The sequence below is a fragment of the Mustela erminea genome, chromosome 14 (genome assembly GCF_009829155.1).
Source record: "Mustela erminea isolate mMusErm1 chromosome 14, mMusErm1.Pri, whole genome shotgun sequence".
Lineage (NCBI taxonomy): Eukaryota > Metazoa > Chordata > Mammalia > Carnivora > Mustelidae > Mustela > Mustela erminea.
In genome coordinates this window covers 6,058,617-6,076,766 of record NC_045627.1, presented here as the reverse complement: position 1 = coordinate 6,076,766, position 18,150 = coordinate 6,058,617, and the positions used below count along the sequence as shown (strand labels likewise).

General features: G+C 40.5%; 1 protein-coding gene across 1 annotated transcript in view; it reads right to left on the bottom strand.

The window, feature by feature from the left end:
- SLC35F3 (solute carrier family 35 member F3) overlaps positions 1-18,150 on the bottom strand; it is a 375,560-nt gene that overhangs the window by 242,476 nt on the left and 114,934 nt on the right. The window lies entirely within an intron of this gene.

Here is an 18,150-nt window from a genome sequence, read left to right as displayed (position 1 = left end):
TTAACCCCTGAAAAAAAAGCCCTGCTTATTTGGTAATCCAAAACCCAACAAGTTCCCAGTCAAAAATCCCACCTAGTAACAGAGCGCTAAAAGAAAATGACAGAAATGATGGTAGAATGAGACAGTTCAACAGTAATATCGGAGACCTCAATACCCCACTTTCCTATGGATAGAAGCATTAGGACAAGATCAACAAGGAAAGAGAAGACTTGAACACCATGATGAATGAGTTATGCCTAACTGACATCTATAGACTACGCTATCCAATGGCAACAGGATATACATTATCTTCAAATACACCCTGAACATCTCCAGGAGAGACCACATGTGAAACCACAAAATAAACCTTGATACAGTTTAAAGTATTGAAACAATACACCGTATGTTCTCTAACCACAGCAAGATGAAATTAGAAACAAGAAATCAGTAAAGAAAAATATCTGAGAAACTCACAAGTATGTATAAATTAAGCAAAACTCTCCTAAATAACGAATCAAAGCGATCAGAAGGGAAATTAGGAAATACTTTCAGATGAATAAAAATGAAGACACGACATATGAAAAACATATGGAATGCAGCTAAAACTGCTAGAGGAAATTTTATGGCTGTCAATGCCTATATTAAGAAAAAAGACATATCAAAACCTAATCTTCCACCATGATGCTGGAAAAAGAACAAACTAAACCCCAAACAAGCAGAAGGAGGAATATAATGAATAGAATGATGGAATTTAATGATACAAAGAATAAAAAAAATACAGAAGAGTCCATGAGGGGCATGGGTTTCAGGCAGTTAACTGTCTGCCTTTGGCTCAGGTCATGATCTCAGGGTCCAGGATCAAACCCCTTGTCAGGTTCCTTGCTCAGAGGAGAATCTACTTCTCCCTCTGGGCCTCCCTCTATTTGCACTCTCTCCCTCAAATAAATAAATAAATAAAATCTTTTAAAAAATTCAGTGAAGCCAAAAGCTGTTTCTTTGAAGAGGCCAACAACACTGGCAAACCTTTAGCTGGAGAGGAAGAAAAGGACAGAAAACTCAAATTACTAAAATTAGAAATGAAAGAGAACTCATTATGACTAAACTTATGGGGGAAGTGGGGGTTTTAAAGGAATACTATGAACATCTGTATACCAATAAATTAGATAATTGAGGATGAAATGGAAAAATTCCTAGAAAGACAAAAACCACTGGAACTGTGTAAAGAAGAAATTGACCATCTGAATAGAACTATAATGAATAAAGAGATCAAATTAGTAAAAACAAAGAAACCAAAAACTGAAAAACTACCCATAGAGAAAAGTGCAGTTTCATATATCTTCATTGCTGCATTCTACAAAACATTTAAAGAATCAATGCAATTATTCACAAATTCTTTCAAAAACAGGAGGAAGACCTGCCAACTCCTTTTATGAGACCAGCATTACCCTGCTTTTATGAGACCAGCATTACCCTGATAGCAAATTCAGACAAAGACATCACAGGGAAGAAAACCACAGACCAATACTTCTTGTAAAAGTGAGTGCAGAAAGACTCAACCAAAAAACTAGGAAACAATATAGCTACATATATAAAAATCATTACACATCATTGCTAGGTGGGATTTAACATGGGAATGCAAGGGTAGTTTAATACCCAAAAGTAAGAAATATAATAATACACTGAATCAATAGAATAAAGACAAAAACTGCACTATCATCTCAAAGATGAAAAGAAATTCACAAAATTCAATACTTTTTCATGATAAAAGCACTCAGTAAACAACAAATTAAAGGGCACTTCATCACTCTGATAAGGGCAACTATGAAATCCTAGAGCTAATATCACATTTACTGGTGAAAGACTGGATGCTCTCCTGCTAAGACCAGAAACAAAACATGGATATCTGTCCTCACCACTTACATTTAATGAGATACTGCAGGCTCTAGCCAAGGCAATGAGGCAAGAAAATGAATTGAAAAGCATCCAGGTGGGGAGGGAAAGGTAAAATTTCTCTGTTCACAGATGATATGAGCTTATATATGTAGAAAACCTTAAGAAATCAACTACAAAAACCTAGATAACTATTTAGATAAGGAAACTGAGAGACAGTTGATGTCATGTATAGGAAGGCTGAATAATGTCAACATGTCAGTTCCTCCCAACATGATCTATACATTCAGTGTAATCCAAATAAAAATCTCAGCAAGTTATATTGTAGATATAAACAAACTAATTCTAAGGTTTACATAGAAAGGCAAAAGACCCAATATAGTCAACATGCTAATGAAGGAGAAGAACATTATTGTACTTCAGGACTTATTTTTAAAGCTACAGCAATGAAGATATGATGGTGTTGGCAAAAGAAAAACCAAACAGATCAATGGAGCAGAAGAGTGAGTCCAGGAATAAAGACATAGTCAACTAATTTTTGACAAAGGAACAAAAGCAATACAATGGAACAAAGATAGATTTTACAGCAAACGGTCCTGGAAAAGCTGGATGTCCACATGCAAAAAAACTTGAATCTAAACACAGACTTTACACTCTTCACAAAGCTAATGCAAATGAATCACAGATCTAAATTTAAAATGAAAACCACAGAATTCTTGGAAAACAACAGGGTGCCTGGGTGGCTTAGTCAGCTGAGCGTCCAATTTCGGGTCAGGTCACAATCTCAGGGTCATGGGACTGAGCTCTGTGTCAGCTGTGGAGACTGCGTGGGCTTCTTTCCCTCTCTCTCTGCCCATCCCCCACTCATGTGTGTGCATACTCATTCTCTCTCTTTCTCTCAAAAAAAGAAAAAAAACCAACAACAAAAACAAACTCTTAGAAGATAACATGAAAGAAAACCTATATGACTTGGGTATGGCAATGACTTTCTAGATACCAACAGCACAATCCAAACAGCAAAGAAAGGCACAATCCATGATAAAAATAATCAATAAGCTGGACCTCATTAAAATTAAAAACCTCTCTGTTAAAAATAGTATCAAGAGAATTAGAAGACAAGCCACACAGTGGGAGAAAATACTTACTAAAGATAACCTGTTACCTGTTATTAAAAACATACAAAGAACTCCTAAAAACTCAACAATAAAGAAAACAAGCAAGGATATTAAAAAATGGGCAGGGGGAGGAGACAAGATGGCCAGGAAGTAGGAGAAGGCGCCCGTTCAACCTGCACCCTAAAGTGAGCTGATTACCTTCCAAAGATCTCCAATCACCCACGAAATCAGCCTGAGATCAGAATTATACACGTCTGGATCTCTACTGGAGCAGAAGACGCCAGTGGGCAGGTAAAGCAGAGTGGGAAAGTCCGACTGATATTGGAAGATAAACAAAAGGGGGAGGGAGCCACCAGAGGCGACCGGTTGGAAAGTAATAACCCAATACAAGAGAGTGCCCTGCACCTGGGGACCAGCATTAACTCGGGAGTCTGGTAGAAAGCACTCAAAAAGAGCAAAGGATCACGGCGGGGAGGGGAGGGGATTGCGGGAATCGGGGTGTTAGGGTCGGGGCTTAAGTCCCCAGACCCCGGACAGCCACCCCTGGCGCTAAGCCAGAGAGAGTGCGGCAGAGAAACCGGGAACCAGGTCTCGGTCCCTGAACTACTAGCGCTCCTGAGAGCGCATGGTACCCGGCTCCCGTGAGAGGCTGGGAGCCTCGCCAGCCAACAGAAGCACAGCCTTTTTGCAGTCCCCACGCAAGTGCCCTGCCCTGCCATCAGAGTCCGAGTCGTGCTGGTGCCCTCCCCTGAGAGAGGTGCACACAAACGCCAGCCAGGCGGGTGCTCTCGGACCGGAAAGACCAGGCACTCCCAGGCCGGGCCAGCTGGAAAATCTCAGTGTGTGATCGCTGCTTGGAACTTCTCTGGCAGTCTGGAGCTGCCGTGGTTTTGGGTACAAGCAAAAAATCCTGAGGCCCCAGGGACCACGACTGGGAACCTGCTCTGCTAGCGGCCAAGGGGGGATTTATATGGGCTCTGCAGCCAGACTGAGGCTTCTCTCTGAGAGGGAGGTCAGGGTGCTTTCCTCTAAACCTACAAAAACCATCAAAAGCGGTCAAGGCGACAGAGAAAAACAAAAGTGAACAAATATAAAAACCTCCAGAAAACAAAAGCCTGAAAAAACCAGTTTCCTCAGAGCCCACCCCCTTGAGGGGGGCGGGAGGACTTAGCTGAGAGAACTTCAGGGACTGAAAACCCACGTGGCAGCCCCCTCCCCCAGAAAACCAACCGGGAGAGGAAAAAAAAAAAAAAAAAGACGACAAGAGAACAACCACCACTACTTCATAGGACAATTTTTATTATTAATTCGATCCCACTATTCTGGCTCATTTATTTATATAGTTAATTTTTTATTATTATATAGATAATTTTTTAACCTATTTACCGTCACAGTGAGATGTCCAGTACATCAAATTCCATAATAACCTTCTAACCTGAACTTTTTGATACATACACCTGTGTTTTCCTTTTGCATTTCTATTTTTTAAATTTCTTTTTTTTTTAATTTTAGTTTAGTTTAGTTTATTCCTTTTTTTAATTTTTATTTTCTAATATTCATATAGAGTTAAACTTCAAGGTAATCCCCTTTCCCCAATCAATGCCACCCCTAAAGGTAAACCAATTCCTAATCCCCTCTTATCTTAGGAAAGTTGAGTCCTTTAACAAAGATATCAAGATACATCCAGGAAGAATCAAAACAACCTTCCTCACCCACACTGAGAATTTACAACCACTCTCCCATCTTTTTCTTCCACCAGTATTTCTGTGTTATTGTGTTTGTCCTGATAGTATATAAATCTTACACTCAGGGTTCTTTTTGATGAGGTTCTTCCTTTATTTGCATATATATATATGCAAATATAATATATATTGTTTTTTTTTCTCTTGTCATATACTTTTATCAGTCTTTTTGTTTGTCTGTGTCTGTTTGTATACTTCATAAATCTTACCTTAGGGCCCATTTGGGCCAAACCTTCTCTTTTATCTCACCTTTCTTTCCTGTCTCTCTCCCTCTCTCTTTTTTTTCTTTTCCTTTTCTTTTTCCTCTCATTTGGGTGTGGAACCCTGATTTCTCAGAAGCATTCCAGGGTGCACCTTGACTGCACCACAGTTGATACATCCAGCTACACCAGTTCAGCCATCTCTCACCAAAATGACTAGGAGGAGGAATGCCCAACAGAAGAAAAATACAGAGGATGAACCTTCTCCAACAGAGCTAATGGCTTTCAACATAGACAATATGTCGGAAAGAGAATTCAGGCTAACAATTATACAAGCAATAGCTAGGTTGGAGAAAGCCATGGGTGACCAAACGGAACTGATTAGCGCCAAACTGAAAACGACCAGAGATCATGTTTTCAATATTAGGGAAGAGCTGAAAGCTACCAGGGATGAGCTTCACAATGCTCTCAATGAGTTCCAATCTAATCTAAATTCTCTCAACACTAGAGTAACTGAGACAGAAGATAGAATTAGTGATCTGGAGGACAAACAGATAGAGAGAAAGGATCAGGAGGAAGCCTGGAACAAACAGCTTAGAAACCACGAAAACAGAATCAGGGAAATAATGATGCCATGAAACGTTCCAACGTCAGAATTATTGGAATCCCTGAAGGGGAGGAGAAAGAAAGAAGTCTAGAAGATCTAGTGGAACAAGTTCTTCATGAAAATTTTCCAAATCTCGTGAATGGAACCAGCATTCATGTACTAGAGGCCGAAAGGTTTCCCCACAAGATTACAGATTCTCGAAAGTCCTCAAGACACCTAATGGTAAGAATGAAGAATTATAATTGTAGGCAGAACCTCTTGAAAGCAGCTAGGACAAAGAAGATCCTTACATACAGAGGAAAGCCCATCAGAATAACGTCAGACCTGTCCACAGAGACCTGGCAAGCCAGAAAGGGCTGGCAAGATATATTCAGGGCACTGAATGAGAAGAACATGCAGCCAAGAATACTTTATCCAGCAAGACTGACATTCAAAATGGATGGAGAGATAAAGAGTTTCCAAGACCAGCAAGGCTTAAAAGACTATGCAACCACCAAGCCGATACTGCAGGAAATATTAAGGGGGCTTCTTTAAAGGAGGAAAAAGCCCAAGAATAGCACTGAACAGAAATATAGAGACAATCTACAGAAAGAAAGACTTCAAAGGTAACACAACGTCAATAAAAACGTATCTATCAATAATCACCCTCAATGTGAATGGCCTAAATGCGCACATAAAATGGCACAGGGTTGCAGACTGGATAAAATGACAGGACCCATCCATATGTTGTCTACAAGAGACCCATTTTGCACCTAAAGATACACCCAGACTGAAAGTGAAGGGATGGAGAAGAATCTTTCATGCCAATGGGCCTCAAAAAAAGGCTGGGGTAGTGATTCTCATATCAGACAAATTAGATTTTAAACTAAAGACTGTAGTCAGAGATCCATAAGGACACTACATCATTCTTAAAGGGACTATCCACCAAGATGATGTAACAATTGTAAATATCTATGCCCCCAATATGGGAGCAGCCAATTACATAAGAAAACTGTTAATAAAGATAAAGAGTCATATTGATATGAATACACTAATCGTTGGAGATCTTAACACGCCTCTCTCAGAAATAGACAGATCATCGAAGCAGAAAATCAATAAAGAAACAAGAGCATTGAATGACACATTGGACCAGATGGACCTCATAGATATATACAGAACATTCCACCCTAAAACAACAGAATACTCATTCTTCTCAAGTGCACATGGAACTTTCTCCAGAATAGACCACATACTGGGTCACAAATCAGGACTCAACCGATACCAAAAGACTGAGATTATTCTCTGCACATTCTCAGGTCACAATGCTTTGAAACTGGAGCTCAATCACAAGGAAAAGTTCTGAAGGAACTCAAACACCTGGAAGCTAAAGACCACCTTGCTTAAGAATGCTTGGATCAACCAGGAGATCAAGGAAGAACTGAAACAATTCATGGAAACCAATGACAATGAAGACACTTTGATCCAAAACCTATGGGATACAGCAAAGGCGGTCCTAAGGGGGAAATACATAGCCATCCAAGCCTCCCTCAAAAAAATTGAAAAATCCAGAACACAGCAGCTATCTCTACACCTTAAAGAACTGGAGAATCAACAACAAATCAAACCAACTCCACACATAAGAAGGGAAATAATCAAGATTAGAGCTGAGATCGATGAGATAGAAACCAGAGATACAGTAGAACGTATCAATGAAACTAGAAGCTGGTTTTTTGAAAGAATCAATAAGATCGATAAACCATTGGCGACACTAATCCAAAAGAAAAGAGAGAAAGCTCAAATACATAAAATTATGAATGAAAAGGGAGAGATCACAACGAACACCAAGGAAGTAGAAACAATCATCAGAATTTATTATCGACAGTTATATGCCAATAAGCTAAGCAACCTAGATGAAATGGATGCATTCCTGGAAAACTATAAACTCCCAAAATTGAATCAGGAAGAAATTGACAACCTGAATAGACCAATATCTAGTAATGAGATTGAAGCGGTGATCAAAAACCTCCCAAAAAACAAGAGCCCAGGACCTGATGGATTCCCCGGAGAATTCTACCAAACTTTCAAAGAAGAAATAACACCTATTCTCCTGAAGCTGTTTCAAAAAATTGAAGCAGAAGGAAAACTTCCTGACTCTTTCTATGAAGCCAGCATTACCCTGATCTCCAAACCAGGCAAAGACCCTACCAAAAAGGAGAATTTCAGACCAATATCACTGATGAATATGGATGCTAAGATTCTCAACAAGATCCTAGCAAACGGGATCCAACAGCACATTAAAAAGATTATCCACCATGACCAGGTGGGATTCATCCCTGGGCTACAAGGATGGTTCAACATTCGCAAATCAGTCAATGTGATAGAACAAATTAATAAGAGAAGAGAGAAGAACCACATGGTCTTCTCAATTGATGCAGAAAAAGCATTTGACAAAATCCAGCATCCGTTCCTGATTAAAACGCTTCAAAGTATAGGGATAGAGGGAACATTCCTGAACTTCATCAAATCTATCTATGAAAGACCCACAGCAAATATCATCCTCAATGGGAAAAAGCTTGCGTCCTTCCCATTGAGATCAGGAACATGACAAAGATGCCCACTCTCACCACTCTTGTTCAACATAGTATTAGAAGTCCTAGCAACAGCGATCAGACAACAAAGGGAAATAAAAGGTATCCAAATTGGTAATGAAGAAGTCAAACTCTCTCTCTTTGCAGATGACATGATTCTTTATATGGAAAACCCAAAAGACTCCACCCACAAACTACTAGAACTCATACAGCAATTCAGCAACGTGGCAGGATACAAAGTCAATGTACAGAAATCAGTGGCTTTCTTATATACTAACAATGAAAATACAGAAAGGGAAATTAGAGAATCGATTCCATTTACTATAGCACCAAGAACCATAAGATACCTGGGAATAAACCTAACCAAAGAGGTAAAGGATCTGTACTCGAGGAACTACAGAACACTCATGAAAGAAATTGAAGAAGACACAAAAAGATGGAAGACCTTTCCATGCTCTTGGATCGGAAGAATAAACATTGTTAAAATGTCTATACTGCCTAGAGCAATCTATACTTTTAATGCTATTCCGATCAAAATTCCACCGGTATTCTTCAAAGAGCTGGAGCAAATAATCCAAAAATTTGTATGGAATCAGAAGAGACCCCGAATCGCTAAGGAAATGCTGAAAAACAAAAATAAAACTGGGGGCATCACGTTACCTGATTTCAAGCTTTACTACAAAGCTGTGATCACCAAGAGAGCATGGTACTGGCATAAAAACAGACACATAGACCAGTGGAACAGAGTAGAGAGCCCAGATATGGACCCTCAACTCTATGGGCAAATAATCTTCGACAAAACAGGAAAAAATATACAGTGGGAAAAAGACAGTCTCTTCAATAAATGGTGCTGGGAAAACTGGGCAGCTATATGTAGAAGAATGAAACTCGACCATTCTCTTACACCGTACACAAAGATAAACTCAAAATGGATAAAAGACCTCAATGTGAGACAGGAATCCATCAGAATCCTAGAGGAGAACATAGGCAATAATCTCTTCGATATCAGCCACAGCAACTTCTTTCAAGATATGTCTCCAAAGGCAAAGGAAACAAAAGCGAAGATGAACTTTTGGGACTTCATCAAAATCAAAAGCTTCTGCACAGCAAAGGAAACAGTCAAGAAAACAAAGAAGCAACCCACGGAATGGGAGAAGATATTTGCAAATGACAGTACAGACAAAAGGTTGATATCTAGGATCTATAATGAACTCCTCAAACTCAACACACACAAAACAGACAATCATATCAAAAAATGGGCAGAAGATATGGACAGACACTTCTCCAATAAAGACATACAAATGGCTATCAGACACATGAAAAAATGTTCATCATCACTAGCCATCAGGGAGATTCAAATTAAAACTACATTGAGATACCACCTTACACCAGTTAGAATGGCCAAAATTAGCAAGACAGGAAACAACATGTGTTGGAGAGGATGTGGAGAAAGGAACCCTCTTCCACTGTTGGTGGGAATGCAAGTTGGTGCAGCCTCTTTGGAAAACAGTGTGGAGATTCCTCAAGAAATTAAAAATAGAACTTCCCTATGACCCTGCCATTGCACTCCTGGGTATTTACCCCAAAGATACAGATGTAGTGAAAAGAAGGGCCATCTGTACTCCCAACGTTTATAGCAGCAATGGCCATGGTTGCCAAATTGTGGAAAGAACCAAGATGCCCTTCAATGGATAAATGGATAAGGAAGACGTGGTCCATATACACTATGGAGTATTATGCCTCCATCAGAAAGAACGAATACCCAACTTTTGTAGCAACATGGATGGGACTGGAAGAGATTATGCTGAGTGAAATAAGTCAAGCAGAGAGAGTCAATTATCATATGGTTTCACTTATCTGTGGAGCATAACAAAAAGCATGGAGGACATGGGGAGTTAGAGAGAAGGGGTTGGGGTAAATTGGAAGGGGAGGTAAATCATGAGAGACTATGGACTCTGAAAAACAATCTGAGGGGTTTGAAGTGGCGGGGGTGGGTGGGAGGTCGGGGTACCAGGCGGTGGGTATTACAGAGGGCACGGATTGCATGGAGCACTGGGTGTGGTGAAAAAATAATGATACTGTTATGCTGAAAATAAATAAATGAAAAAAAAATGGGCAGGGGACCTTCACAGACCAGGGAAGACTTACAGATGGTAAATAAGCACATGAGAAGATGCTCCACATTATACATCAGGGAAATGCCAAATTAAAGCCACAATGAGACACCACTACATACCAATTAGAACGGCCAAAATCCAGAACGCTGACAACACCAAAGGCTGGTGAGGATGTAGAGCAACAGGAATTCTCATTCATTGCTCATGGGAGTTAAAAATTCCACTCCCTTTTAGGGCAGGGAAAATATTCTGTATAATATTATAATGATGGATATATGTCATTATAAATTTGTCTGAACCCAGGGAATGTACAACACCAAGAGTGAACCCTAATATAAATTACAGACTTTGGGTGATTATGAGTTGCAAAAAGAGGCTCATCAACTATAACAAAGGTACCATTTTGTTGCATGATTGTGATAAGGGGAAAGGCTTTCTGTGTGTGAGGGAAAAGGGTGAATGGGAAATCTCTGCCTCTTGCTCAATTTTGGGGTGACCTAAAACTTCTCAAAAAAAAATTCTTTTGGAAATAAAAACTCTTAGAACTAATAAGTGAGTTCAGGAACTGTGCAGGAAATAGGCTCTCTAGATAAAAGTGAATTGTATTTTTATTCTGTGCAATACACAGCCCAAAAATGAAATTAAGAAAACAATTCCACTTACAAAAGCATAAAAAAGAATACAATTCTTAGAAATAAATTGAATAAAATAGATAGTAAAGTTATACTCTGAAAATTACAAAGCATTGTTGAAAGAAATTAAAGATCAAAATGGAAAGACAGCCCATGTTCCTAGAGCAGAAAAGTTAATACTATTGAACGGTGATATTCCCCACATGGATCTACATTTTCAGTGCAACTCTATCATCCCTGCTGACTTTGTGATAGAGACAAACAAATTTTAAAATTCCTATGGAACTGCAAGGGACCCATATCTCAAAATAATCTCTGAAAAGAAAAACAGAACAGGAGCCATCACACCTAATGATTTCAGAAGTTACTACAAAGAAACAGTAATCAAGATACTGTGGGACTGGTGTAAGATACCCTTATCAATCAGGAAAACAGAACTGAGTGTCCAGGTATAAATCCACACAACCACAGTTAACTGATTTTCAACTAGTGTGCCAAAACCATTCAAAGGAGAAAGAACAGTCTTTTTAACAAAAGGTACTGGGACAACTGGATATCCACATGAAAAAGAAGGGCTGGCCCCTTACCCCGTCATGTACAAAAATTAACTCAAAATGGATCAAAGACCTAAATATAACAAATACAGAAGAAGACATAGGGATACATCTTCATGACCTTGGATCTGGCACTGGGTCCTTAGATACGACATCGAAAACGTCAACAACAAAAGGCAAAACACACACTGGTTGAAACTTGAAAACATTATGCTAAGAAAGAAGCTGATCATAGAATATGACATATTATGTGATTCCATTTAGTCTTTTTTTATTTTTTTAAAGTTTTCTTCTATTCATTTGAGAGAGCAAGAAAGCACTCAAGTTGGGGGTGGCGGGGGGCAGAGGGTGAAGCAGACTCCCCACTGAGCAGGGAGCCAGATGCAGGGTTCCACCCCAGGACTCAGGCATCATGACTTGAGCCGAAGACAGACACTTTGAGGCACACAGGTGCCCCGTGATTCCATTTAAATGAAACTTCCAGAATAGGCAAATCTATATAGAGAGAAAGTAGACCAGCGGTTCCCTAAAGCTCGGCGGAATGCAAGGTAAAGCATAAAGTGTGTGGTGTTCCTCTCTGAGGCCATGAAGATGATCCAAAGTGGACTTGGGCTGATGGCTGCACTTGCCTATGAAAGTACCAAAACCCCCTGAGTGCTGACCTGTACAATATGTGAATCATAGCTCAAAAAAAAAAACAGATTAAAACACCTGTTAAAAACAGATGTTTCAAGAAACAAAATATTAAAAAATTAACTGTGATCAATATGCTCAGGATTTAAGAAACTGTGAGATTTATATATATTATATAAAGATTGTATTATAAGAAAGAAATAAAGAACAGAAAAGAAGATGGGCTGGCTGGGCGGCTCAGTGGGTTAAAGCCTCTGCCTTCAGCTCAGGTCATGATCCCAGAGCCCTGGGATAGAGCCCTGTGGCGGGCTCGGGAGGGAGCCTGCTTCCCTTCCTCTCTCTCTCTGCCTGCCTCTCTGCCTACTTGTGATCTCTGTCTGACAGATAAATAAATAAAATATTTTTAAAAAAGAACAGAAAAGAAGTTTCAGAAAATAAAATGAATCAATAAAGTGAAAAATAAATCAAAGGAACACCTCTAGAATCTTGAGCAAAACACAGAGTGGGAAAACATGAACACAAAGGAGAGAGACATGAATCAATCCAGGAGATCCAATTTAACAGGACTCAGAAAGTGAAAGAATACAGAGAATAGAGAGGAGAAAGGAAAAAAAAAAAAAGAAAAAGAAAAGTGGAGCATTTTCCCCAGAGCTAAAGCCCACAAATCCTCAGATTAACAGCTCCACAGAATTCCTAGCAAACAATTTAAACAAACAAACAAACAGAACAAAACCAAAAAGACAAAATCTATTAATCAACACAGCCTTATAAAATGTCCGGCTCAGGATCCTAAAAAGCTCAGAAGCTTCCAGAGAAAGAGAAAGGGGGAAAAAAGTTAATTCAAGGCAAGAAAGATCATTCTAGTATTGAACGACAGGGGGAAAAAATGGACACGTGCCTTCGAAGTTACTTTCTAACGGAAATCCTATATCCAAATACCTGTAAAGGTAAGATCGGGAAAAAAAAGAGATTTTTTTCACACATGCAAAATCTCTTTTCTCGCTGGCATCTCCATCCTGATTTGTGACTTGGCTGTGAGGAGCTTCTGTGAGGATCTGCTCAGGAATTAGTCTGTACTTCCAATCTAAGAGCACCTCTGTCTTCAATTCTGAGTAATTCTTGGCTATCTTCTCTTTATTTTTTTTTAATTTTTTCAATTTATTTATTTTCAGAAAAACAGTATTCATTATTTTTTCACCACACCCAGTGCTCCATGCAATCCCTGCCCTCTATAATACCCACCACCTGGTACCCCAACCTCCCACACCTCTGCCACTTCAAACCCCTCAGATTGTTTTTCAGAGTCAATAGTCTCTCATGATTCACCTCCCCTTCCAATTTACCCCAACTCCCTTCTCTCTAACACCCCTTGTCCTCCATGATATTTCTTAGGCTCCACAATAAGTGAAATCATATGATAATTGACTCTCTCTGCTTGACTTATTTCACTCAGCATAATCTCTTCCAGTCCCATCCATGTTGCTACAGAAGTTGGGTATTCGTCCTTTCTGATGGAGGCATAATACTCCATAGTGTATGTGGACCACATCTTCCTTATCCATTCGTCCACTGAAGGGCATCTTGGTTCTTTCCACAGTTTGGCGACTGTGGCCACTGCTGCTATGACCATTGGGGTACAGATGGCCCTTCTTTTCACGACATCTGTATCTTTGGGGTTAGTACCCAGGAGTGCAATTGCAGGGTCATAGGGAAGTTCTATTTTTAATTTCTTGAGGAATCTCCACACTGTTTTCCAAAGAGGCTGCACCAACTTGCATTCCCACCAACAGTGGAAGACGGTTCCCCTTTCTCCACATCCTCTCCAACACACGTTGTTTCCTGTTTTGTTAATTTTGGCCATTCTAACTGGTGTAAGGTGATATCTTAATGTGGCTACCTTCTCTTCAAACACTGCTCTCTTCTTTTTCCTTTTTCTTCTGGAACTCTTGTTAATTGGTGAATTTTCTTTTCTTAATCTTTTCTCCTTGTCTTTTACTACTACCTCCAGTTCTTAAGAATTGTTTCCCACGGCGTTCCTGCGGATTCTTCAGGACTATCTTTGCATGACTCATCACTGCCTTCAATTGCAGCCAGTCTAGAGATTTTCTTATCTAGTGCATTTGTTTCACTGACAGAAGTGTTCCTTTGTAAGATTTGTAATAAGATATCTACTTATTCTTGTTTTACTTCCACCATAAATTCTTGTGCTTTTAAAATGGAAGTTCTGTCATCATTTATCCCTGCAGAGATATCCTTAAATTTATTTTAAAGTCTTTGTCTTTCTGCTTTAAAAAATTAACTTCATAGGCTGTGAATTCATATCCTCATTGCTGTCATTGTTGTCTGTTTTACCACCAGATTTCTCCATTTATTTTGCGGTTTTGACGGGCACACTAATTTTGGAAGGGAGGGGTTTTCCTTTTTTTTTTTTTTTTTAAATTTTTGCATTTTTTCCCATCTCTCTTCTTTCCTGTATTTCAGTGAGATGCTCTGTGACTGCTCTTTGGTCTTTAATCCACCATCAGGTCTTACGATGGCATTTCAGGGTTCCTACTTCATTGTCAGATATGCACCACAGCTAGCCAGTGGCTTGACTCAGCTCCTAGTCAGGAGCCTAAGTATTCATCTGCCCCTTTCTCCCCAGATGCGTGACCCGACGATTTCTGATATAGCTCTTGGCAGGAACTTCACTGCCTTGTTTTTCCTTTCATGGGCAATAAGGGTAGGGGTGAACTTCCCCCATCCCAGTCTCTGGCCTCCCCCGCTCCAGCTTTACTGAGCTATGACTGACATATAACAGGGGTTTAATTTAACACCCAACATGGGTTAATTTGATACAGTTACATGTTGGGATGTGATCACCAAGGCAGCATTACATAATTCCATCTCATTACGTAATTACCACCTCATTTCTCTCTTGTGGTGAGGACACTGCAAGATCTACTCTCTTAGCACCTCCCACAGATTCAATGCGTGTTCTTAACGGCAGCCACAATGATGTGGATCCCATCCCAGAACTTACCCACCTTCTAACTCCTCTCTGATCAACATCTCCCCACTGGTCACCACCATTTTACTCTGTTTCTATGAGCTTATTTGAGATTCCACATGGAAGTGATATGATCTAGTAATTCTCTTTCTCTGTCTGACTTAGCTCAGTTAGCATAATGCTCTCAGGGTCCAGCCACACTGTCAAAAATGGCACAATTTCCTTCTCTTTCTTGGCTGAATAATGTTCCATTGTGCATATGCATATATTTATGTATGTGTGTGTGTGTGCCTACACATATATGTATATGTATATGTATACATGCACATATGCACACTGTATCTTCTTTACCTAGGCTCTGGCTTTCAGCCTTGTCCTTGTGCTCCACAGGGACCAGAAGTAGGAGGAACTGCTCTGGGGTGGTTCACTTACCACAGTCGAGCCCACTGGTTACTCTAAGAACTGGCTGGCCCAGGGAGGGTTGGCCCCTCCAGAGCCAGGAAGGTTTTTTTAAGATGTCAAAGTACCATAAACTACATAAAATAAAACCACGATTAATAGAGTGTATCAAAGCACAGAGGCACAGATGCATCTTGACCAAAACAGTGTTTCCGGACTTATCAACTTTAGATTATATTGTTCCCTCAGTTTGAAAGATCAGAAACTTATTTATAGCTCCCCTTTCTTCCCTTCTTTCAATGTTCATAAATAATAATAATATATACATACACATGCATAAGGTATATATTAATTATATATATACTTAATATACATAAGACATATACATTTTATACGTATATATAAATAATGATTTCCTTATTAATTCTAAATCATATTCTTAAATTTACATTTTCTCCCATCAGTTTCCAGCACATCTCTATTTCTTGATTCCTGACATGTGGGATGTGGACATTGGAGCCTCACCCTTTGCTCCCTCTTGCACACACCACCTCTGCCCGCTCACACCTTGACTAGCGCAGTATCAGGTCTAGTGATGTTTACATTCTGACCTGCAGCCCTCTCTCTCCAGCTCTGACGACACAAGGCTGCTGAATTCTGAGAATAAAGAGAGGGAAAAAAACCCTCGATGGCAGCAGTGTAAACATTAGTATTCGGTTCATGGCCAAGAGGTGTATGCAATACACTTTGCTTCTTGGTGGGGCTCAATGTCATAAATCCTGAGGCATGTGGAAGAAAATATTTCCAGTTTTAGATCAAAAGAATGCTCATTTCCCTCCTCCTTCCCTCCCCTTTTACCTTTAATCTACTGCTTAAAGTCATGCTCTGGTCTAGTTTGTCTCTTCTGGACCACAGCTGTCTTACACAGTTTTCTTTTGTGTTTTTCCTGGAAGTTTCTGACCTGCCTTGCTTTCCCTTAAGTTATCTGCCTTTATGCGAGCTTCATTTCCCCCCAAACTTCCAGACACGCTTTTTCTGACAAGTCAAACCCCACACACTTCAGAAATGTCTCTCACAGACTTTATCCCCCTTCTTCAACCCTCAAGCTGGCTGTTCCCATTTCTTTGTTTCTCCTTGCTTCCTCCCTTACTTCGCTGGACTGAGTTTCTAAGATTGAGTGGATCTGCGATTCCCTAATCTCTTCAAAGAGACTTCCCTGTGGTTGAATAGTCTGACCTCTTGATCATTCTAAGATTTTAGTAAAAGGCTGGACAGCCACACCTTTGGCTTTTCTCTAGAGCACGCTATCCTCTTAGCAAATCTCAACCTTCAATGTTTGCTTGGCAATTTCCTCAGCTAAATATCCAAGGTCACTGCTTATGAATTCTGCTTTCTGCACAAGAGCAGGGCAAACCTTTCTGCCACAAGCATCTCCTTTCCTCCAGTTTCCAGGAACTTCCAAAAACATGTTCCTTATCTCCTCCTGAGCCTTGGCCTGCAGAACCTTTAGCATTCACACCGCTGCTAACAATCTATTCAGTACGATTTAGGCATTCTGGAAAGGTTTTAGAAACGTAGTTAGGTTTTCGCCATGTTCCTCACTTTCTTCTATGTCTGCATGATACACTGCCCTAGCATGAATGTCCCTATCTGTACGAACAGTCCGTTCCAAGGCAATCTAGGCTTTTCCAGCTGGGATCCTCAATACCCCTCTGTCCTCTTTCCACCAGTCAATTCTGAAACCATTCCACATTTCTAGTGTGTTCCAGTAGCACCTTACTTCCAGATGCCAAAAGCTACACTTGTTTTCTACTGTTGCCCCCCCCACCACAAACCACCATTCAGTTCTGTGGGTCGAGGCCTATAGGGGTTTCGCTGGGCTGAAGTCAGTGGAGAGGAGAGCTGCGTTCCTTTCTGGTGGCTCAAGGGAGGAAAATGGGTCTTTCTGCCTTTCCCAGCTTTTAGAAGCTTTTTTTCCCCCAGTCTTTGCACATAGTCCCTGACATTGTCAGAACCAGCAACAGGATGTCAAGTCCTTCTCACGTTGCCGTTTCTCTGATCCAGCTGGGACAGATTCTCTACTCTTAATGATTCATGTGATTAGACTGGGCCCACAGCTGTGAGGCCAGGGAAATCCGTGCAGACAAAATACAATGGTGGGGCAGGCAGAGGACAGACATTTCCACTCCAAAAGGGAGAAATAGGAAGGAAGGAGTGACAGGTCCTAAGGACATCTAAAACCTAGCAAAGCAAATTCCAGGAAACCTTAAGGCTCAAGAATAATCCTCTTCGGTTCCAGGCCCCATCTTCTGGAGCCCTTGGGTGGCAATTCTGCCTTCTGGATCTATTGAGGCAGTTCTGCTGGGCAGAGGTCCCACACCTGTATCTTTGCTTCATGGCCCTGCTGGCGAGTCTCTGAGGCTCCATCCCCAAGGCTTCAGGCAGTAGCAGCCTGGCCTGTTGAAACCACCAAGGAAGCCCTGCTCTTTGAAACGGTGGTAGAGGCAGCCTTGCCCCCAGGCCTCTGGTGAGAATGGCAGCCCTGATGATCTCTGGATCCTTCCCAGTAATGTTTGCAGCTGAAGAGCTCTACTGTTCGATCCTGTTCCCTTTGGTCCAAACTGGAAGTGCCTCTGCTTAAACAATGCCCTCTCTACTCCTGGTCCCTGCTTGAAACCTTGGGGAACCTCTTTACATAGTGATTATCCAACCACACCCCTGGTTTT